Source organism: Vidua chalybeata, chromosome Z (genome assembly GCF_026979565.1).
Source record: "Vidua chalybeata isolate OUT-0048 chromosome Z, bVidCha1 merged haplotype, whole genome shotgun sequence".
NCBI classification, from domain to species: domain Eukaryota; kingdom Metazoa; phylum Chordata; class Aves; order Passeriformes; family Viduidae; genus Vidua; species Vidua chalybeata.
Genome location: NC_071570.1, coordinates 72,388,547 through 72,412,601, shown reverse-complemented (window position 1 = coordinate 72,412,601; position 24,055 = coordinate 72,388,547). Strand labels below are relative to the sequence as shown.

Sequence of the window (24,055 nt, the reverse complement as noted above, 5' to 3'; positions counted from 1 at the left end):
AATATTTTGAGTAACATTTTTAATTACATGACTGTGGTCATCGATCTCTAGGCAGCATTCTGAAGTATTAAATTTTCCACAGATGCCTCCTTCCTCTGCGAGGAGGTAGTCTACTGCCAATCGAATCTGGTAAATTACTGATCGTGTTTGCTGTGGCTGCTGTTTAAGAGATCCATGGTCAGAGTTTGATTTGACATTATTTCAAGCACTGCTTGTAAATGGATGATTCGACTGAGCACTCACACTGGGCTGTTCCACTCGCTGATCACCACATGTCGCTGTCGAGGTGGTCGCGACACAAAGCAGAGACCACATGCAGTCTCAGATGGCAACTCTTTATTATCGACAGTGGCTGACCTTTTATATACTTTCTAATTGTTTATACTTCTTCTACCCCAACTATTGGCCTCAATAAATCAACATAACACCAGTGGTGAAAAGTAACAGTGACTTCAGCTAACTTTCTAAAAATACGTTGTCCAGCTACGAAGTTCTCTCCTTATCTTTCTTCAATTCCTCTCTTCTCTCGGTCTCCTTGGTAACAGCCTTGGAGAGAGCTCCTTATCAGCTTCTTGCTTCTCAGCTTCTCCTCGCTCCTTTAGCTGACAGGCCCGCCGTTAGCCCCTTCCGCAGTAATTCATCCATGAGGGGCAGAAAACAAGTAGAACAGAATAGGATTAAAAAGTCTGGTGATTAATTAGACTTGGTTTAAGTCTGACACACCTTGAGATGACACCAAAATTAATCATCCTAGAGTGCAGCCTACAGCCCACTACCCGCATTTCTGCATTCAGGAAACATAGTTTCTTCCTTTTACACTGTCTTTATTGAAAAGCTGAAAGACTCAAGACTAAATCCTCCAATGAGTCCATGAAATTTCCTCTCAATGATCTCTTTAGTGCTACTGCAGTCTACTATTCAAGTATACAGGGACAACTACCACAATAATCTCATTAAAAATGTGTGCTTTGTTAAAATAATCAGTCATAGTAAGGCAGAATCCAAAAACTTCAAAGTGTGCGTATAATATACTCATTTAGTTGGAAAAAACTAATACACGTTTATTAGAACAAGTTTTGTTTTAAAATCTCATTTTTTCTACTTTGCATAGCTTTACCTCAGCAGTCCACAAATTATTTTTGCTGTATTAAACTAGTGAAACAAGGATATTTAGTCTAGATTTTAAGTTCCAGAAGGAAGTATTATGCAGCTGTTATAAATGGAAAGTTAAGTTAGGTTCCTAATTTATCAGTAAAATACCTAATTGCAGAATGAGATCAGCAAGAAATTCTATTACTTTGGAAGAGCAGGGTGATATGTTAGAGAACTCTACCTTTCCAGACACTGGAGAAGGAGGACTAGCACAGGGGCTGGAATAGCTACTGCTCTCTGCAGGCTTCACTGAGGACTGAGCTGGTTTGTCAGCTGAGGATCGTTTGGAGAGCAAAATGTCTTTTTCTTTGTACTTCTTTGGCTGGCAGAGTGCAGGAGAAGCAGATTTCACTGAAACCCTAAAAAGGACATACCTTGAGTTTCACAAGCAGTCACTGAACATTTTACATCGACCTGTCAGCTACTGCATGACCACACGTATTACAGCAACTACAAAATCTATTAAACCCTAACTAAAAATCCCATACTGATCATGCATTGCTTTTTAATGCTACTGTTAAACCTCTTCTGCTACTTCTCAAGCATCACAATTCACGGACAATATTCCTGACTGCTCTCTCAAACAGCAGGCCCAGGTATGAAACACTTCTTTATGGGATTACAAAGCAGCATACAACAGTATAACACCTTTCAACTGTATTTCCACGGTTTCCACCTCCTATGACTAGCAGAAATTTAAGTGGAGCTTGTATACATCAATTGCAACCTACAGTGAGCGGAAGACCTCAACATCTTACTTTTCAGCATGAGAGGAGGCAGACAATTCAGTTTCTGTTGAGCTTTTTCTGCTGTTGGTTGACTTCCATGTAGATGCCAAAGGAAGTTCTTCACAAGTCACAGGTCTTGGTCTCTGGCCAATTCCTGAAGGCTGCTGCAGACCTGCAGACTGTTCTTCAGCACTCAGAACAGCTGTAATTGCTCTTACAGTTGTTTCATCAGCCTGAGACCACGGCTTAGAAGGAGCTCGCATACGACGCAGGAACAAGCTGTGCCACTTCTGCCTGAGTTGCAGCAGCATACCAGCAGCCTGCAGTGAATTCCAGTTCTGTTAAATACTGATGAAAATTAGATCACACAGGTAAGAGGACCCTGTCTTTTTCACAGCAGGCAGCACCTGGCATTCTAATATAAACAGGGCCCACAATCAAAGGCAAGACTAAGGTCTTGGGGAAGGGGAATAATCCATATTTAAACTAAGATGCTGACTTACTTTCTTTTCCTTGGGTGCAAGGTAATTTTTGAAACATTTCATTTAGCTCTAAGTACTAAACTTAGCTTTGTACTGTAAACCCACAGACTTTTTTTTTCCTTTTTATCTTCTGAGAAAACCCAATCCTTTCATGCTTTATGCCCTTCCTCTCAAATCAGTCTCTACTCATGCACTCTTCAGTCATACTTGAGGGAAAAGAGCTCTAAGTGACATTTTTCTTACAGAGACACCTGCTCAAGTGTGATGACTAAGTTCAGAAGACTATAGTCTAATTCCCATGTTATCAGAAATGCTTCCATTGAAATCAGTTTTTAAAAATTACTCTTTTGGACACGTTTAGGAGAGACAGTGTTATTATTAGAGCTGGTAAAGCTGTATGTTTCATGACCCATAAACTACCTCCTACCATCGCCACAGCTCCTCAATGACATAAAGACTTCTATTTCAAAGAGGTTTTGAAATTTCTCCTTCCAAAATCTGACAGCAACTTTCTTTCAGCAACTCCAGCTTCAAGTGCTCCTTTTTTGATCTGATTTTGGTTATTCTCTCAGAGAAAGAAGAGCACAATATGCCAATGTGGCTGTTCTCTCAGCTCTTGTTCAGATTTTGGCTATCCCAGCTCATGCTATGGCCTGATGGAGCACCATGCAGGCAGGACAGGAGGCCAGAAGGAGCAGAAGGGCCCTTACGCAGCCACTGTCACCTGCAGCTTGCTGTCCCTTGCAGCCATTATCTTTTGTCTGGCACAATCTCTTCAGAATCTGCTGACCTATGGAAAGGGACAAATCTGCCAAGCTCAGACATTTAAAACAGCGCACTGCCCAGAAAGTTTGTGAAGCAGATCCAACAGCATCTGGACTGCAGAGGCTTTCCTGCTCCCTTGTGTGAGAGACAGGACACCCACACCAAGAGGGAGGAAGAGGGGTGAGCACTCTCACTGTTGACTTAGGTGACTAATTATTTTCTTTCTTTTTGCTCACAGGTAAAAGAACAGAAAGGTATGGGTGATAGGTGATGAAGCATTGCAGCCCGGATGTTGAACACACGAATTCACGTGACAGACAACTCTGTGCCAAAGGGGATTGAAGCCCTTCAATTCCTGACGAGCTCGACAAGTAAAGGTTAAATCACAGAGTACATGGTTTGAGAGACCCAAATGGACCATGACGTTCTTGGAGAAAATTCTGGGCTACTCAAATGTTACAAACACCTTTTCACATCTTTTTACAATTCTTCTACATGAAGCAAGCCCAGGAGTAATTTCTTTCTTACTTCAGGGTCCAGTTTGAGATGGAGCCATTCATCCAGCTTCAGCAGTGGCAGATCAGCAGCTGTTTTGTCCTCCATCTCACTGTCACTGCTATCATTAGATACCCATCCCCCTGAATTAAAGACAAAAGGTGCATTAGCATCTCTATATTATTTCTGCTTACACACAAAAACCTGCATACTACTGTGTTACCAGCAATAATATTTTTCCTTCTAAAATTGACTTTTAAATGTAACCATTTGTAAAACTACCTCTACTTTTCTGCAAATACACTGGAAAGTCTTTGCTCCAGATAGCAGCAATCAAGTAGCCAGACCTGCTGAAAGTCCTGCTATGTAAAAACCTGTACTGATATGATGTGACTCAACTCATGTACCTTCCCCAGTGTTCACAGGCCACTATCCAACTTTTGCCTAAAGCTGTTTGCAAAAGCTCACGTGGCTCTATTTCCTAGCAAAGCAGCAGATTTAAAGACCTAGTAAGGAAATATATATATACACATATGGCTATTAATTAGGATTCCTGATTTTGCTAAAATGCAATTCAATCAGCATAAACACTACTCTAAGGTTCACAGTTTAAAAGCAAGACAGGAAAGCTTCAGAAATAAGTTGGACTTTTAGTTTGATTCAAACTATGACAACTAGCAGCAGTTATATTTGCTTCCATTCCAGCAGGACTCAATTGAAATGAGGAAAAAAAGGGAAATTTCTATATCTTCTCTATTACTTACAGTTAATAGTGCAGTTAGCTGACATTAAAAATTATCAATAGAACCTATCTTGAAAATGTATGTGTCAGCTAGAAGCAACATGACTTGTTTGCCATATTGATTGTTTCTAAATTATTCTTGCAGTTTCAATAATCTGATTCAATGTATCAAATAAAGTGGTCTGTAGAAAAAGAACACACATACTACACTTCTCAGTACCAGTATGATCATTAGACATTGTGGCTGCATTCTTTCCTTATGAACTATACTGCAGTTTCTGATACCCTGGAACTGTGTCATTTATGGACTTGAATATGTAAGGAATCGGAGAGATTTCTTACAGAACCGACAAACTCCTCCTGAATAACTACAGGAATTAGAACAGCGCTGTTTCCAGAATCAGCCAATATATGTATTAAATATTACTGAAAAGTAAGCTTTCCATGTCACACACTGATGGACACCAACGGAAACATTCCAAATCCAGACTCCGGTGTACCTCGGAAGGATGAAGATGCCTGCAAGGCATTATTTGGCAGTCTGGCTGGTCCACAGAAGAGGGACACGGTGACAGGTGTGACAACAGAGCAGCACCTGATGTTTGCTGTCTTGTGAGCTGCCGTCATTTCATCGTATATAAGCCAGTCTGTAGGGAGGGCCTGGATGGCTGCAGCTTGTCCATTTGCTGGGGCAATCTGTGCAAGAGCAGGTAAGACCAGGCTATTATACCCTCTACCTGTAATGAATGTAAATTTGAACGTATCTCTCATTTTATCCACAGACATTGTGCATGCCTCAACCTGGCAGTGTTCACGGCCAGGCTGGGGGGGCTCTGAGCAACCTGGACTAGTGGAAGGTGTCCCTGCCCGTGGCAGGGGTTGGAATGAGATGAGCTTTACGGTCCCTTCCAACCCAAACCATTCTATGATTCTGTATTTTGAGAAATAAATACATGTATAATTAGATACATATAAAAATATACATGCAAATAAAAAAGCGTGAGAGAATTCAACCAGATTCACAAATTATCCTACCATGATAAAACAAAATATTTTGCTTTAAAAAGAAATGTTAAAAAAAAAGTTTCAGAGAAAAACTTGCTTTTAAGAGTAGGGATCATTATATCTTTAAAACAATTTTATAACTGGGGCGGTTTTTTTACCATTTTGCCTTGTTCCATCTAGAGAAAGGACTAATTGAAACAATGGAAAAATGAAACAACTCCAATTCTCTTAGCTGTGTAGAACAGTATTTTCTAAAGCTGTAGTGTTAAATGCCCATAGTGCTTTTAACGTACTGACAACTAGGAAAAGACATTTCTAAAACATGTGAGAGATTTTAGTGCCGTGTTTTTTGAACTATGAATTCCAAGTGATTTTACCTTTTTATACTGAGACTGGCCAAGAACAGAGGTAGGATGAAATCGCACTTTCTTCTCCTTTGGTTCAGTCAACAGCAGGCTTTCTCTGTCTACATGCACCAGATTGGGATACATCCCGGCCACTAAGGCAGCTTTAATCACAGCCCAGTTCTCAGAGTTAGCATTAACATCTCTAATATCAGCTCCTCCTCTGGCTCTCACAAAACCTGACAAATGAAAAAGACAAAACAGCGCCACGTTAGCTTCTCTTTGGTTCTCAAAAGGAGTTAGAAACTAAAGGTGAAATAAATGACTTATTTGTTTCATTTTTCACCACTGACAACCTTAACAGCACCAAGAAGAAACCATTACACTGAAAGCCTTCCTGATAAGGGGTTTCATACTAACACAGAATATTGCTATTTTCTGCAATTTAAAGACATTTCCGATGGGAATAATTTATTAAAACATGAAATGCAGTGGCATGTGGAGATGAGGGTGCTTTCAGTTAGATCAGCTACACTTCCTCATCTACACCATACCCTGCATGAATGTGTACATGGAGGTGTATTTCAAATTAAGTAAGGAAAATTACACCAGTGAACATGACTTTTGTTACAATTTCTAAATGCTTGACTTTAAAACAAGGTTAAAATTGTTTCCAACTTCTTTACCTGAGGCTCTAAGCTGGCCAAGCAACTGTGTTCTCATTCCTGCAATGATTTCCATTGTGGCTTGGGATACGAAGTTCTTTTCACAGAAGGCTCTCTCCCAGCCGTCACTGCGGGCCTTCTGCCATGCCTGACAACGTTTTTACATTTGCCTATTAATTTGAAGGGCTTAAACTAACACTGCATTTTTTAAAAAAGATTACATTTATGTCAATAAAATGCAAAACCCACTCCAAAAGTTAATGTATCAAACCAGATACTTTTTTCTGCTCAAGAATTAGATTCTCTTTACGTGTTCACTAGAATGATGATTATGTCAAGTTAAAGCAAGAAATAAAGATCATTACATTAAGATCATGATTTGAAGTTCAGAGTAGTAGGATATAAAGAGGCACATGGTTAGAACATTTAGAATTTTATAAGGTTTGAAAATATCAACAAAACATACTACAAAAAGGGTTCCCTCACAAATGTATGAGTCCAATACCCAGGAAAGCCACTAGGCAAAAAGAAAGTCTTCTCCGAGGACTTAAGCACAGTCCACCACTCTACATCCAAGTGGCTTGGTACATTTGCATTGCTTGGCTGGTGTGCTGTGATCAGAACTCTCTGAAATGAAATTCTACCTGGAAAGCCCTGAGCAGGGCCATGTGGTCACTGAACGTCCCGGCAGCAAAACGCTTCCTGCACAGCACGGCTGCTCGCTTTTGGGAGGCCAGCGTGGGCAGCACAAAAGGGTCTTGGCAGGCAAGAGCACAGGCAATGGTCAGAACGGGATCCAGGCACTTCAGAACTACAGCATACAACACCATTTTACCGAGGTGTGGCTCTACAGGCAATTCAGTGAGGTGATAACCAAGCTCAGTGAGATCTTCCCAAGGGTCCATGGCATGGTCCATTTGTTTGTCCATAAACAAACAAACAAACAAAGGAGAGGGGGACGGGTAGGGTGGACAAAATCACTTTACAGAGAAAGCAGAAAGGATGTGAATACTGGACATTAACTAGACTTGTTTCCAAACACTAAAAAAGCAAGTGAAACTATTAACAGAGACAAGACTTCAAAGCACTCTCTTCCCTTGACATGGAAAACCACATCCCCACATACAAAATGAAAACAGACAATAAACAAAAACTCAGAACATCCTTAGGTAATTAAAAACGGCTTCAGGACAAACTGAAGTCAGTAAGACAGACTGCTACACCACAAATTTGGGCTCAAACACAATTACCATCTAAACCTATTCCTTCTCTGACCTTAAGCATATGCACAGCATTTCTCACAGTTACAGCAGGCGGAGGATCAGGAGCTTTCATAAGAAAGTCTACAACTGGACAATTAATTGGAGTCAGAAGTTTTGTGTACAAACAAATCTCCTGCAAGGTAAAAGGCAGAACAAAAAAGATTACCAAGATTTGGAAACAACCCCAAACCCATGATTTGTTGCAATTAATAGTATGGTTTGAGGACATTGTATTTTTTAAAGTTACAGTTTCTAACTGAACATGCACCTGAAGCGGCATTCTTAGAAGTTCTGGAGATTGAAATTCCAACATATTCTGAAATGGCAGCCTGCTGAAGAGACGAAAGCAGACTCCAGGCTGACAGCGCCCAGCCCTTGAAACTAAAATATGGGAAGTGGTGAAAATGAGGATTTCTTTCTAAAAACAAAACCTAAAGCCCACAAAGAGACACAGAAACTCAAAATGGAAAAGAAGAAGCAGTTCTATGAAGACAGTGTTGTCAGTCACGCGCAAAGTGAGAGTTTTCCAATCAGGAGTTATTTTTGAGAGTGTGGCAATTTTTTATGGTAATTTTAACCCAACACTGAGAAATCTGGAGAAAGAAAAACAAGGCTTATCTAATATAAAGTGCTGTGGGGTTTTTGCTATCTTAAGACCAGTCCAAATATCAATCATCCTTTGTTGTAAGGAATCAGTAGCAAACTTTATGTCTTCCTCTCACATCCCCCAAACAGAAGTGATGCTTGGAGTAAAAGGCAGAATAAAGATTAAATAACTTGTGAGTGAATGAGAGACAGCCAGTTCTCTCATTCATATACATCTCTGTGCAAATGTGCAGCTTAATGCCAGTATGACTGATTAAACAGGCATTTGTTGCTACATAAACTTCTGAGCCCTCACCCACAGTGTTGGGAAGAATATAATCATGGCCTGTTAAGTCATGGATAGCTTGGAGAAAGTGAAACAGGCAGTCCTCTGCCCACAGACAAGATGTGAAAACACCCCACTGGACACTGTGACTGCTGGTGCTACATGGGAGAAAGAGGAAGGAGAACAAATTAATGGGGGGAGAACAACCCAGACCTTTGGGAAATGCCTGAGCATCACTCTTCTACAACTTGGGAAATTATTCCAAGGAAATACATACTGACCCTACACACTGGACTAGGCTAGAAACAGTTACTATGTTGTGTGCTTTATTCGAAACACAGATTGTGGATATCTGCAAAATGGAAACCAGTATGAGGCATTTATTACCTGCCTTTTCTCTGGACAGCACTGGCTTTTGAAATCCAGCCCATTTTTAGCACTGTAACACGACTCAGCACATCAAAAGACTTCTAGAAAAACAAAGAAAGGAATATAAACTGAAAACTCAATAGGGTACATGAAATAAAAGTTACTAGTTATTTAGATTACCAACAGAAGTTTCCTAAAAAGTATGAAACACTAATAGATATACAGTAGCTTCTGCAACAAAGGTACCTTCTCAGTTTCAAGTGAATTTATGATGGTATCTCCTTTGTAGTACCTTAATGCTCCACAGTTTGTGAAAGTCAACATTTTCTAGTCAATAGGTAATTGCAAGTCAGTAAAAGCTATGTCAAATCTGTGTTCTGAGATATCACAAAGCAGGTAAAACTACATTATTATACCAAATAAAGTTTTCCTTTTTATCTCACTTGGAAATTACCTACTTGTTTTCTTAAGACTGATGTACAATTACAAAAAAAACCACTTTATGAGAACCTCAGAAATTTGGTGTGCATATCACCTATGAAATCCAATTTCATTTTCAAAGCTGTACACTAGGTCTTAAATTGCCTCATTGTGTGTTCTCACTTTTCTTGAACAAGTAATGAGGAATGGGCACTGAACACAGCAAAAAAAAATGCTTAAAAACTTCATGGATTATTTTTGGACTTGATACAATAGTAGGACAAAAGGAACTCCCAGTGCTCTCTAAGTCTCAGGAAGGTGGTGGTCTAAACTGAGGACTTGTTTTAAAAATCCAGCAGAAATACTAAATTGTGAAAGAGAAAGATCCATTAATACATCAAGCTAGATTAGCTTTTACAAGGTTTTTTAGACAGCTAGCTATTTACAGTATTTGTCTTCAAACAAATGGATGTTGAAACTTTTCAGCGAGGACTGTTGCCTGACAGGCAGTAGCTCTCAGCTAGTAAAAGCTTTTTTTCATTTTCATGTAAAGTAAAAAGAAAAAAAAAACCAAGTTCCCCAAAGTTTATGCACTGTGTGTTTTAGAATTGCACTAGGAAAATTGAAGGCAATCCTACCTCTTTCACCTTGCCTGAGTCAATGACAAACACCACATCATTGACTGTTATGCTGGTTTCTGCAATATTAGTAGAAAGAATCTGCAAAGAAAAAAAACCAAAACCACCAAAACTAGAGTCACTGTAAAAGCAAAGGCAAAACAGATCATTGTAGCATCGGACAAAGTCCTCTAATCCTTGCAATTTTGCGGATGCCAAAAGGTGGAGTTTCAAGCACTTTCTTCTGATCCAAAGTCTGCACACTTGAATGAAGCATGAAAACTTGGTATCTAATGCAAGACAAAAGGAACATTTTAAGGCTCCTGAAAAGAAGCAATGAAAAGCCACAGCAACTAAAGGTTTTACCTGTGAGCATTAGCAGCAAATCTCTTGTCATCCAAAAGAATGCGGTCCCTGAGGCTCACTATCTCATCATACCCAGGAAGAAATATTAAAACTGCTCCTAAAAAAGGAAGTGGGTTTGCAAAGTTTAACAGAAAATTCAAATACGTGTCGACTAGCACTCAGAAGGTTTTAACGTTTGGGGATTGCTGAAAAAAGAGCACGATTCATCAGAAGCCAAAGCCACAACAGCTGGTTGGGTATTTACCTACCTGCATCACAACTATGACAGATGCTGTGAAGTAAGTGCATTATCAGATCCAGATCCACTTTTTCATCATCAAAACTGTGATGATAAGCTGCCAGTAGTTCTCTGTCCTCTGCACTAAGGTCACTACCACTATTTTGGACCAGGGAACTTTCATCCAGATTTCCAAATGCGAATGAAGCGCTGTAACAGAAAAATACACCAGAGTCAAGGCTGCCCCTTCGGGTTTGCATTGAGCCATCAACTCAAACTTAGATCAAGAACAACACGACTATCGGTCTTGAATTCTAATGCTGAAGTGTAGCAGAAGGGAACCACCATACTATTGCTGTTCACTGATTTCAATGTTAACCCAACAAAGGATGCCCCTTCATTTATTAGTGCTAACTTCCGTTTTCTTCAGCTTCATTGAAACACAACCATAAGCAAATGAAAGTGTAAAGATACTTCTCGTTTATCTGTTCAAGGAAAAATATTTAAGAGATACGTATTCTCCAAAAATTTCCCCCTAGCAGAAACTGCACTGAGAGAAATTATAATAAATATAATCTTTACAAAACACTACCTCAACTATGATAACTGTAAGTTAATCAGAAAAGCATTCTTGAATGGCCTAGTGTACACATTACTTCTGTCAATTTTCTTTAACATGCCTATTGCGTATAAAAAATATACAGATAAAAACACATGACAGATTTGTTTGCAAAGTAAGCATGTGAAAAGAAAATGGCACATAGCATACAATTAGCAAGTTGTGCAAACATAAACAATACGATACTGAGTACAAACTTGTTTGGTTTTGAAATTCTTATTCTTAAAAAAAAAGGTATTGCTATTCAGTCCAGATTTTACAGCATGAAAAGCTAAAACCTGTTCTGATTAAAAGAACACAAACCTCAAATTCCCCATCACTATCATATACAACTCCTTCTGCAAAACAGTTACAGCTTACCTGTAGGATTCCAACAGATGAACAACCTCTGTCTGTCCAAAGTGCCTAGCCCAGTCCACAGCCATCCTGAAAGAGTTGCACAAGTCGTTTTATTAGATTTTTCACTTCAAAAGATGAAGATGAAGAGCACATCAGGTGAGGCAATTGACACCAGACTTTTGTACCCATTTCTCTCAGTTATCTCTCAGTTATTGCTGGATCTTCAACTTCCCATTTGAAATAGGTGTTAACAGCTATCTGACTTTTAGCTAACTACAGTTCTTTACCACAAAAGAACGTCCTTGTACACAGGAGCACCGGCAAACATGCACAAGGAAATGAGGAGGAAGGAGGTGCCATTCCTTTAAAAAGCCCACAACAACGTGCAGAGATCAGATCTGCCTGTTTGCAGTACCCTTGAAGTCATCTCCAAAAGTCACACCCCAGGCTTAACATTTGGCTATTTCAGGTCTTTCAGAAGCTGTCCTCCTCACAATGCACTTCACTGTTTTACACCTTTAAACTGCATTTCTTCCCAAGTTTTTCAAATGTTAGTACCAGATATCAGACCCCTGGAATCCTAATTCTTATCATTCCATACTACAGTTACAAACTGTACTTCCCTGCTTAGATGAAGACATACTCCATGACCACAAAACTTGAGTTTCTACAGATTCACAAATATTTTTACATGCTACAACATACTTAGAAACGTAACAGAAAGATCTTCTGATATAGGTAACTCCATGAAAATACAAACTGCCAAACATTTTGGTCCAATTCAGTAGATTACAGTTGTTCTGCTAAGCAGTGTCTTCAATAAGACCTACTGAAACAAAGTTTATAGCTCATAATCAAGACCATGTAATTAAGAATTCAATTTAGAATTTACAGAAAACAATGTGATTAACAGGAGTTAGAAACTGTTTAGGCTGTCAAAATCTATAGTTCTTACAGCAGTGTGATAAGTTAGCAAATTAATTTAGATGTTAAAGAATTTTCTTTCTTTCTCCTGTATTGACAAATAAATCTATCTTTTGGTTTCTCTGTTTTTACCAGCCATTAGATGATTTGCAGTGGATACTTGCTCCCATGCTGATCAACTCTTCTACTTGACTCAAAAAGCCTCTCCCTGAAGAAATCATCAGAGCAGTCGCACCAGTTTCACTGTGCCTATAATCAACTGAGAAGTAAAACAAAAAAATCCAGCAAACCCCATAGAAATCTTATTTCTTCATCTAAATATAGTACAAATATTGCTTTCAAATTCCAGCCCAAAGAGAATTTGTTTCCTCACTTTATCTCTGCAGTCACTTCATGCGAATTCCACACTCTTTTAGAAACACACTTCTGTCAATACTTGAAAACAACATCATCAACTAACTAAACAACTCATTAATTCTGCTAGCCCTATCCATTTTTTCAGTAGGCATCAGAATGTCAAGGTAACAACATTTGAAACTGGAGAGAAAAGTAGCCATAAAAATCCAAGTAAAGTTGAGGTTGCTTTTTTCTTATGTAATAGCACATGAAACTTACCACTGACATTTTCAGTTAAAATAAGATTTAACACCTGAGCAAACGAATCAGTATCGTTATGCAACCAGATGTCAGAAAGACAGGAATCCATTTCTTTTACTATCCACGGTTCAAGGCAATTCACATCTTTTTCAGTCTGAAGATAAAAAACAATACTGAAAGATTAGTCTCTTCCAAGAGTTGTCTTCATTCTCATACATTACCCACAAAGAATTTGAATGGTAATTTTTCCCAGCAGCAACCAGAAATCCAGCACTCAGGTATCAATGCATTGATTTTGTCAGATGCAAGTACTAACACAATGGCAGTCCAGCCATTTGATCTGAGGAAAAGCTGTGTACAACCACCCTAACTGAAGAGCACACTTCAGCTACAGCAGTTCACCCCAATCAAGTAATCTTTAAAATAGGTTAATATCCCCAAAGACTCTACAGAACTACCTTTAGAAAACAGATTTTAAATGGCTAGTAATACAACACAAATATAAATGTCTCTTCCAACTAAAGAAAAAACTTACCAGTTGATTAAATACTGTGTCACCACCATCATCCAACCATTTGTACTCCTCATTTGCCCTTGGAACCGATTTTTGTCTCCGAGATGTCCTTTTGTTACTGTTGCCTTGAGCTGAACACCACTCAGCAAGAGTGTACTTCTGTTTCTCTTCTAGAATGCAAAATATTCCCCAAGAAAGTTTGAGTCATCTTTATTATCCATTGTTTTCTACTAAAAAAGACAGTTCCAGCAGGTCCAAGTTTTACCTATTCAACCTCTCTTATTTAATCTAGAATGCTACTACCAGTCCAACATAAATGACATGTTTAAGGGTACCCAAAGTGCACACTGCAAACAAGGGCTATAAGAACGAGGTAAAACCCACCACTTTGGTGTTTCACCCCCCAAGCCTCCATTATTCCAAACTACTGCATTCAAAGGGTCTTCCTTAAGTAATCACCTTCCACACAATCTCAGCCCAGATCTTTTTCCAGAAATGGAATGCTGAAGACAAGCGAGACAGTCCCTGCATGTAACAACTTATTTTTCTACACAAGTGGAAGAAACATTAGAAAACACCAGTCTCTTAACTGAACTTTTCTGTCCCCAGTGATCAGAGATGAGCACTGTGATAAATATCCAGTTAGGACTGTATGTTATAGCTTTGGGGTTTGCTTTTTTTTTTTTTTATTTCTTTAAATAATCACTGGGATCATTACTTTCAGGTGCCAGGAAAACTTCTGAAGCAGTATCTACTTAATCAACTGAAAACCAATGATGTTTAGCTCAAGAGTGTTAACACAAAAAATACATCCATGCCTGAAGAAAGCAGTGAAAAATGTTACTGAAGGGAACAACTTGTCCATTTAGTGCAAGATTGTACAAAATCCTGCCTGCTTTAATTGCTGCACTTTAATTTGCACCCAAAGGTACAGAGCATCCTATGCTTCTTTAGTATTCATGTGGGCACAGCCCCCAGGTCTCTATAACTCTACAGCGTAATAATTAGAAAACAGATGACATTTATCAACTGAAAGAAAAAAGAATGTAACCACCAAATCAAAGTGATTTTTTTCATTAATTGCATAAACTATTTCAGTAATGTAAATACTGAGAGCTTAAAAATACTTGCTGTCATCTAATCACATCTCATTTAATCTCCTGACTTTGGAATTTTAACAGAAAAGAATCCTGTTAATTGTTTGTTCAATTAATCAACGATTCTCATTGCCAACCCTTACAATTAACAAGTCCACCGACCTTGCTGCTTCTCTTCTTTGTACTTCACCATCTCTTTGTTTGTATACCCAGTGCTTCGTAAAATGTCCTCCAGAAACAACTCTTTAACTTCAAAAGGCCTCCCTTGGACTAAAATAGAAAAAAATCCATAAAAGATTATATATTCACTAGCTTCACTTACAGCATTCATTTTTTCAAAAACTATCTTCACTGGAGTTTATTTTTCTCAGAATTATACAAAACAAAACATTTCCAAAGTAAAATGCCACCTTGTTTCTCCTCAACCTCTTCAATTTTATCAAGTGTTACAGCAGGAGATGTTCATAAGACTGACAGTTATGAATTTGTTTTTAATGAGAAAAAGAGAACAGCCATTTTTGTTTAGGGTTACAAACAAGAACTCGCCATGTAAGTCTCCCACCTGGATTTAAAATTTCATGAATTAATAAGCAATTAATACAGCTTTTTGCAAGGTTCCACACGGAGACAGTACATCTTTGTACTGAACTACTTTCTTTTCATCAGAAGTATGTGAGAAGAGATTCTTATCTCCATGTCCTCAACTAATTCAGCAAAGCTGAGCTTTCTTTACTGAATACTTCTTGACAGATGAGACATCCCAGTGGCCTTTACCTTCTCATAATTTATCCTGATTTCTTTTTCAACATGACTGTTTTCTAGACCTTATCTGTGGACATTAAAGGATGCTTTTTGCATGAAGAATTAAAATCTCTGCATTTTGATTTCTTGTCCCTTAAGCTGACTCAGGATCACTCCGGATTTTCCTTCAGAAAGAGCAATCCACAATTCACATACTTTTAGAAGCTGTCACAGAGGAAGCCTTCCAACACTGAGCACAAGCTCTGTGTACTACAGCAATCCACAGCTACAGAATGTTGGTTTCTGTGGTCAGGATTTTGTCAGCCATAATGCTGAAGGAGAATCAAACCTTTTACATTACATTAACAGACAAAGATGCTTCTTTTAGTTCTTAAATTCTCAAAAAAAGAAAAAAAAAAAAAAGGGGGGGGGGAACCTTCAAGCCAGGAGCGTGGGGAAAAAAACGCAAACCCACAAAACCCCCCTATCTCCCACACATTTATATTTTGCCTCTACTAAAGATCAGTCACATGAAATTAAAACAGCAATAATGGTAACTTTTCTTTGCATTTGAATGTAATCTAACTGCAGGTAACTGAGTCTGAACACAAACTAAGAGAAACTGGATGCCTTTTCTGAATATTCACCTAGATGAAGGGCTACTAATTTTCTTTAAATCAAAGAATCATGTCATTCTTTTTTCATGTGAAACCCAATCTGCCTGAGCCTGTATTTCTGAACTGAACAGCTACAGTTAGCTGTGTTTCATCCAGTAACCAGTAACAACCTTCACCAAGCCTGAAGAGTGAGATTCTACTGGAATGTATTAATATGTATCACACTCATGTAGCTCCTAAGTCCTGTATCAGCATGAAGACAGCACTTCAATAACCTCTTCCTACTTCTTCAGTTAACAGTGGAGGGGGGCAGGATGTACCTGCATGTACAGAACTCCCAGTGACTAAAACACTTCACTCTGAACAAGGTGCAAATAGTCAAGAAACAAGAAACCTGAATACACAAAGAACAAGGATTCCTGGAACTCTCAGTGTATTCAGCATGTGCCTTTACTCAGAATAGTTTGCTACAGTTTAGTAAGATCTCTGAGTCTCAGGGCAGCTATACTCAGATTTAAGAGTTAAGATCAAGACTTACTATGTATTACTGGGCAGCTTCCAAAATACCTAATAAAGAGATTTGTATCTACAGCAGCACCAGAAAGAATTAGTTTTAAATGATGCTGGTTTTGCAGCACATCTCTCAGTTTTATTAGCAAGAAGTCGCTGAACCTATCCCTCTCATGTACTTCATCCTGCAACAAAAGGAAAAAAAAAGAGACAAAAAACCATCATAGATTCAGGATCACAGCTTCTGACAAAAACAAACTTTTCTAAAAAAATTAAATACATGATTTGGTGGCACATTACAGAGGCCTTAAAATGTGTAAGTCTAGTTTAAGTAATAGGGTTTTATTTAAAAACTATCCATAAGCAAAAAAAAAACACTTCAAAAAGTTTTTATCAGCGCTGAGGGCATTGCAATGCTGAAGCTGTACGCACCTTAACTTTAGAGGCTAAAGTGAATATCTGAGACCTCTCTGATTTTGTATTTGAAGCCAAATTTCAAGAAAACGCCACAAACCACAAATCCTACAAATCTTATTTTCATAAATTCTCACTTCACCACTGATGAGCATTTAAAGAAATGGATGACACCACATAATCAGAAAAACAGACAGATTGCTTAGACAAGCCAAAGCCACACAAAACCTATAAATTAAGGCACCTAACTGATTCATCATCTTTGTCATTCTTCTGTTTTGATTTCTATTATGAATGAAGGAAACAAGGACTCAAAATACAAGGTTTGTAGGCTGACATCAAGAATGCATAGATCGTTCTCATGCCTTTTTAACTTTGATAAACAGGCAGGCACCTAAACTTACCTTTTAATCTTCAGGACTTCAATCTTGCCATAAGCATTCTAGTTCCCCTTCCTTATTAAATTCCACAATAGGAATATTAGCATACTCATAAATGAACACATCTGAATAATTTGTTAGCCATTACACTCCACATTATCTAGAAAACTCTGGGCAAACAAATGGACTGAAAACCTGGTAAAGCTAAAACAAATGATAACAGGAATTCTGAGACAATCACATTGAACCACATCCATGTAAGCCTCCCTAAGGATTTGCTGCTGACAGGGGAAGTTCAGAAAAATTTACACTTCTGTCTTTCTCCACCCCTCCTGATTCCACAATTAATCATTGCCATGAAAATAAACTATTTTTACAGGAAAAAACACAAACACATAGAAAACCACCAAAATCCACAAAACAATCATGCTACTCTAAGGACTCAGAAAGTCTCTAAAGCTGATTCATCTTCTACCAAACAAAAACACCTAAAGTGCTCAGCAAATCTAAATAAAACAAATGAGGACCTCATTTTCCAAGGCAATACATATTGCCCCACCCCACATGAAAGACCACAGGATGCTCACCACAATAACATGGGTCACGGTGGAGAGGGTGCTGTCTCCTGCCATCAGCGTGCCAAGGAGCATGTCATTAGTGCAGAATGTTACCAGTGTCTTTGGAGAAACCCTATGGAACACATCACACAGACAGCTCAGGGGCTTTGCACCATTTAAAGGCAGCTGGCTTTCCAGGGATCAAAAATTAAAGCAGCTGCTGACCACAAGAGGAATTACAGTTCTCTCCCCAAAAGACTCCTGCACACCACTTGTTTTTAACCGGTGCCTTTTCCCACACATTTCCTAACAATTTGTAGTGCTTGCGCCCCAAAACTTTGGACAACGGACTAACTGAAAAAATAAGATTCAAATTTTAATAAATAAGGAAGTAAAAGAGAAGCGTGAAGAAATTCTGCTTGCTCTCACTGCTCTTCTTGAACTGCTGCCTCTGTTGTGCAGGTTTTCCTCCCCACTGTCCCAGAGGCACTGCCACCATCACAGATGGGCTCAGCTCGGCCACAGGCAGGTCTGTCTTGGCTGGCACCGGCTCTGTCACACACGGGAGAGGCTTCTGGCACCTCCTCACAGAAGCCTCCCCACAGCTCCCAAAGCCTTGCCTTGAGGACACAATACAGTACAGCTGACTAAATCACAAAGTCATCTGCTTCATCCTCTGCTCCTTCAGAAGGTCAAACTACTGAAATGTTACAATTCTATACTGAGAGAAGCTGTCCCAATAAAAACAGCAATTGTCACTACTCCCTCTGGTACTGCCATTCTCAAGGAGCTGAAAAGTTCCTTTGTACTGTACTCTACAGCTCTTCTCTGGAAGACAGTTCAGAAAACCTTAAAAATTATACTTCTGTCTTACTATAAACACCTCTAAACATCTCCATTCCAGATATTTTTTTGTCCACAGCTCAAAATATTGTTATTTCTCCCTTTTAGTGTTTCTCTGCAGCAATTGTATTGATTCCTCTCAAGCTGGATTTCCTGCACTGCTTCCAGCAATTCTTCCATTTTCACCTGACTTTGCTCTTCTTCTGCCAGCATAGTACTTCCAGATATTAATCACCCAGCTGATTTGTGATACATCTTCACCAGCTCTTCTCATCTCTTTATATCCTTGTGAGCTTTCGTACACACATTTGAATTCTTACTGCAGCTTTGTTGCTCAAGCGCATTCATTTTCATCAGCTGTGTGTTATCTTTGTTCACTCAAGCAACACAACCTTTTGCCATCTTCTGGTCACTCATATCCCAACTGCTGGCCCTTCCCTGAAATGTCATTCGGTTACACGGTGCAAAGATGTAAAAACCCCACACAATCCATTCATGCTCTGCTTTACAGACAAATTCATCAAGTGATACTGAAATCTCTACTTTTACTTCACTTCATGTTTTAAACACAGAAGCTGAAGAAGAGTAAATTTAGCCCAAACTAGACTAATAAATAATGCTCATTTCCATCAGTCACTTTCCAATTTTGTTGTTTTCCCTTTTATGACTCCTATCAACTCACACTACATAACATTTCTTACAGCATGCTGGTCTTCACACCTACCTTCAAAGCTTGCGGAACTTTGGATCCACACTTGTTACAAGTAGAGGGGGGGAAGAAAAAAAAAAAAAAGTGTAGACTTGATCTGAAAATCAGACAAAGATTTCCTTGCATACACTCCGCAGAAGAAGTCAACAGAAAATACCTGAGATTCAGTTCTATAAGACAACCTACTACATGAAACTGCAAAGCACAGCAAGAAAGCCATCCTTTTCTCTCTTACGTATTCCTTACCTGCAGTAACATATCCCACCTGGGAGGCTGCAACCCAAACACACTGCAGTTTACCTGTACACAAGATGCACAAGACCAACACAAGATCAACTGGCACTCAGAAATACCATTAGTACCTGCTTTCTAACCGGATCTGGTAACCAACTGTCTGGCCAATCTTCTCTCTTCTTTCTGCTGCCACTCTTTCAGCCACAGCAACAGCTGCTAAACGTCTGGGCTGAGTACAGAACACACGACAGGGAGTTCCATTCTTGTAGCAGTCATCAAGGATAAATTGAGGGATCTGTAAAGAAGTGGTTCAAATTTACTTTTTGAGACAGTCACAGCTTTGTTAGCACAGGGAAACAATTTAACTGCATCTCAGTATTACACATTGCAAAAGACTTTTCATTAGGATTATCATGGCAAGCATACCCGAAGCAGTGGAAAATAAATTTCTAAGTATAACCTCTTTAGGTTTTTTTTAAGAAAAAACTTGCAGTGTCTCCCACCTGCTTCAGAGAAATCGAAAAAAAAAACTCCTGTAGATAATCGCTCATTTTAACACAAAAAACACTCTGGGTACTAAGAACAGAACTACCTTAGAAGAAAAAGGGCTATAAAAACATCACAGCTACTTTCCCTTCAATATTTTGTATTATTTTAATGAAAAAATTGTATCTACCAGAAAATTGTGAGGAATCATTTATGCTTTTAGTACCTATCTACTGGCTTAGTGTTTCAAAAACAAGAAAGTGAATTGGAACAAGATTTTCAATCATACAGGAAAAGAAAAGCCTTAAAATAGCATCAAAATATCCCGTATCACAAATATTACACAATTGTCATAAATACTGTTCTAGTTTTTATTTAATTGAAGAAACATACTTGCGTAGTTTTTCCTGATCCAGTCTCTCCTATGATCAAAACAATTTTATTGTCCTTTATTGTTTGGAAATTCTTCCTGTTTTTCAAGAACTGGTAGTGACTGCCTGAAGGAATCAAACTCTGATTCCCCTCTTTTCACTGGGACCTGGGGGATACCATCATTAAGTCGAAAAGTTATCTTGTTTACTTCTTTGTTTTCTGTGAAGACAAGGTAAAAGTTTATTTATGCAGATACAGAGGAAGGTCACAAAAACACTGCTCAAAAACTGTACTGAAAAATTAACATTGCTGACTTTTGATGCATCCCTGTGGGTAAAGTGACAAACCCGTCACACATTTAGAAGTCATATTTATAGCAACATGTCCTCCTGCAGTGCTTGAAATAAATATCTTTCAAAACAGTTATTACTTTCATAGGTATTTTGAACAAAACCAGACTCTTCCAGAGCATTGCTCCAAGTCAAAAAAGCCCACAAAGAGCAAAAGGAGAAACAGAAACTAAACCAGAGAACACAGCCCGGTGTATTTTGGTGGCCCTTGTATCTGCGCCCACATTTCACACCTGCAGTTCTCCCTAGAAATACACACTTCCAGGGGTAAACCTTGAAGCTATTCCACGCCTTTGCCTGAAATCCTACTAATGCAAGCATGCTGTATCAAGAGTCCTGGCCCCCACACAGCAGTGTGATGTGTTACAAAGCAGTGCATAAGTAGCCAACAAACGGGCACATCTTCTGAGGCAGCTACTTCACATCCATCATTGCAAGTGCTACTCTCTAATTCCTTGAGAATTATTTTCCAGAAGAATGAAAAGCTTGCTGTAAACTCAATTATACATATGTAATGTCAGTAACAGATTCATATACTAAATTTCAACCTCTGTTGTACCAAGACAAACACAGACTAAGAGATCGGGAGAACTAAAAATACATTCTTGAGATGCAGAGAAAGGCAAATATTAGACTGCTCATTAACTTATCCCTTACATTCCTAAGACATTGCATTTCAGTCCTTGCATTATAGCTTCCCTCTGTTCATTAAACAATCCTATTAAACAACTGAAACAATTGGAAATAACAGCAAAGGAAACACTTCAAGAACAGACACCACCTATCAGAACCATGCCATTAAACAAGGCATATTGGTACAAGTGTTTTCTGTTCACTGCACCCATCTCTGCACACAGAAACACACTGTAACTCTTCCACTTGTAGCTGCTAAAGCAATAATCTAGATTAAAACCTTGCTTTTTAAAAAAAAAAAACAACATTTTATCAGAAGTTTGTCTTTCAGTGAACTCTTCCATATTCAAGAAATCAAGAAGTCTGGACAGTAGTCTCTTAAGGAACAAATCTATTTTGTAGAGATGAAGAAATAAAAATTAAAATTCTTCATTTATCAAGGACATTAATTTCTACAAGCAGAACAGACAACTTCATTTTCTCATATGGGTGTTCTTACAGCAGCAGGGGAACACTGATTCTTCAATCCCACCTCACAGAACTTTTATGGAGCCACATTTCAAACTGTGCTTCCAAAAAGGTTTGGCTGGAACTGGCTCAAAGATTCTAAATTAACAACACAAGGTGGACATCACCATGTGCGTGATATGACTTCCCAAGTTCCTCACAGCACCAGTTCTAAAAGACCTTAAAAGTAAGGAAAATTGATGCGTTTGCAAGAAGGTGTCTGTTAGGACACGAGAGGGGACAGAACAGAAAGAGGTTTCTTTTGTCTTTGGGCTGCAGGTGGTTTTTCCAAGTGGTGGCCATGGACAAGTCCAAAGCAGAACACACGCCCAACGTACCAGATTCAACAGCACAGGCATTTCCTCGCTCTGTCCTTGGCAGGAGTTCCGTGCCTTCCTTATTTGTGACGGGAAAGCGCTGAATCAGACTCCGAACAGCGTGTTTCGTACGGAGAGCCAAGCCACAAGTCATGCCTGCGTGTGCCTCTGATACATCCTTCTTCCTTACAGTCAGGTAGCGATTGGCTCCTTTTCTGTCGGCGGGAGAAGAAAACATATTTTAGGAAAAAGGAACCTACTCTAGGTTGACTTTGATCTGTCAAGGTAGGAGATGCTATGCAAAATCTTTGGGAAAAAAAAAAAAAACAGAAATCACAGTGAGAAGCTTTTTTAATGGAGCCATTAAATCCACAAAGTATAAAAGCAAGCTGTCCCAAAAGGCATGTCACAAGCTTTTCCAAGCATGCATACAGCAATGAACACAGATGCTCATTTCTCTTTTACACTTTTTTCTCTAATACTATTCCTTGCAACACAGCTGAGTATGTTGAAAACATCAGTCAGGTTATCATTAGTCTTGAAATTCTATTGGTCTGCACCAAAAAACTGAAAATTGTACCCTGACTCACCCTTTGCTTTTAGATACCAGTCCGAGAGACTGACAGAGACGGTGAACAAATGCTCTTTCAGTACTAGTGAAACTAGAAGGAAATTCCATCTCTAGAATGATAAATAATAATGAGAAAACAGTAACAATGCAACAGGCACTAATCTTGACAACTCAGTGTTACAGAACCACAGAATTGCTAGGATTGGAAGGGAGACCAGCCAGTGCAACCCCCTGCAGGGTCACCTGGAGCAGCTGACAGAGGAACACAGCTAGGGTTTGGGATGTCTCCAGAGGGGGAAACTCAGCGCTTTCCCTGGGCAGCAGTTTCAGTGCTCTGCCACTCTCAAAGGAAAGAAGTTCTCCCTCATGTTCAGGTGGAACTTCTTGTGTTTTAAGTTATGGCCATGGCTCCTTGTCCTGCCACCAAAAAGTCTGCACCGCCTTCCTGGGACTCATCTTGAAGATCTTCATATGCATTAGTGAGATCCCCTCTCAGTCTCCTCTAGGCTTAACAGGACCAACTCCCACGCCTCTCCTGATAAGAGATGCTCCAGACCTCTCATCTCATCTCAGTGGTCTCTGCCGGACCCCTGCAGTGGCTCCCTGTCTCTGTGCTGGGGAGCCCAGAGCTGGACACAGCACCCCAGCCGTGCCTCACTAGGGCCGGGCAGAGGGGCAGGATCCCCTCCCTGACCCGCTGCCAGCGCCCTCCCAACAGCCGCAGGCTGCCCCCGGGCCGGGCTGTGCCGCGCACCCGCCTCGTCCCCGCTCCGGAACCGCTCCAGGGCGAGCTGCACCGCCATTTCCACCACCTCGTCCACGCCGACCTCCCTGAGGGCCTCGGCCCGGGCGCGCCCCGCGGCGCCGGCAGCCCAGTCCCCCGCAGCCCCGCCGGGCTGCCGCCGCGGAACCCGCCTGTGTCGCGACATGGCCCCGACACGGCCCCGACACAGCCCCGACACGGCCCCGACATGGCCCCGACACGGCCCCACACGGCCCCACACGGATCGGGGGCCGCAGCTGCTCGGCCCGAGGGGCGACGCCGGCGGCGGGCGGGGCCTGCGTGGAGTCACCCACAGCCCCGTCGGCCCGAAGGGAAGGAAATTGGCTCTTTTCCCGACGGTAGGGCCAAGCCTGCCTAGTACCGAGGTATGTGTATGGCTGTGGCCAAAACGTGGCACTGGTGCCCTGTCCGGTCATAAATTACGTGCTTTAATTGCATGG

At 40.0% G+C, this 24,055-nt stretch overlaps 1 pseudogene; it reads right to left on the bottom strand.

The window, feature by feature from the left end:
- Positions 1 to 321: 321 nt before the first annotated feature.
- Positions 322 to 23,847, bottom strand: LOC128781602 (3'-5' RNA helicase YTHDC2-like; annotated as a pseudogene).
- Positions 23,848 to 24,055: the final 208 nt, after the last annotated feature.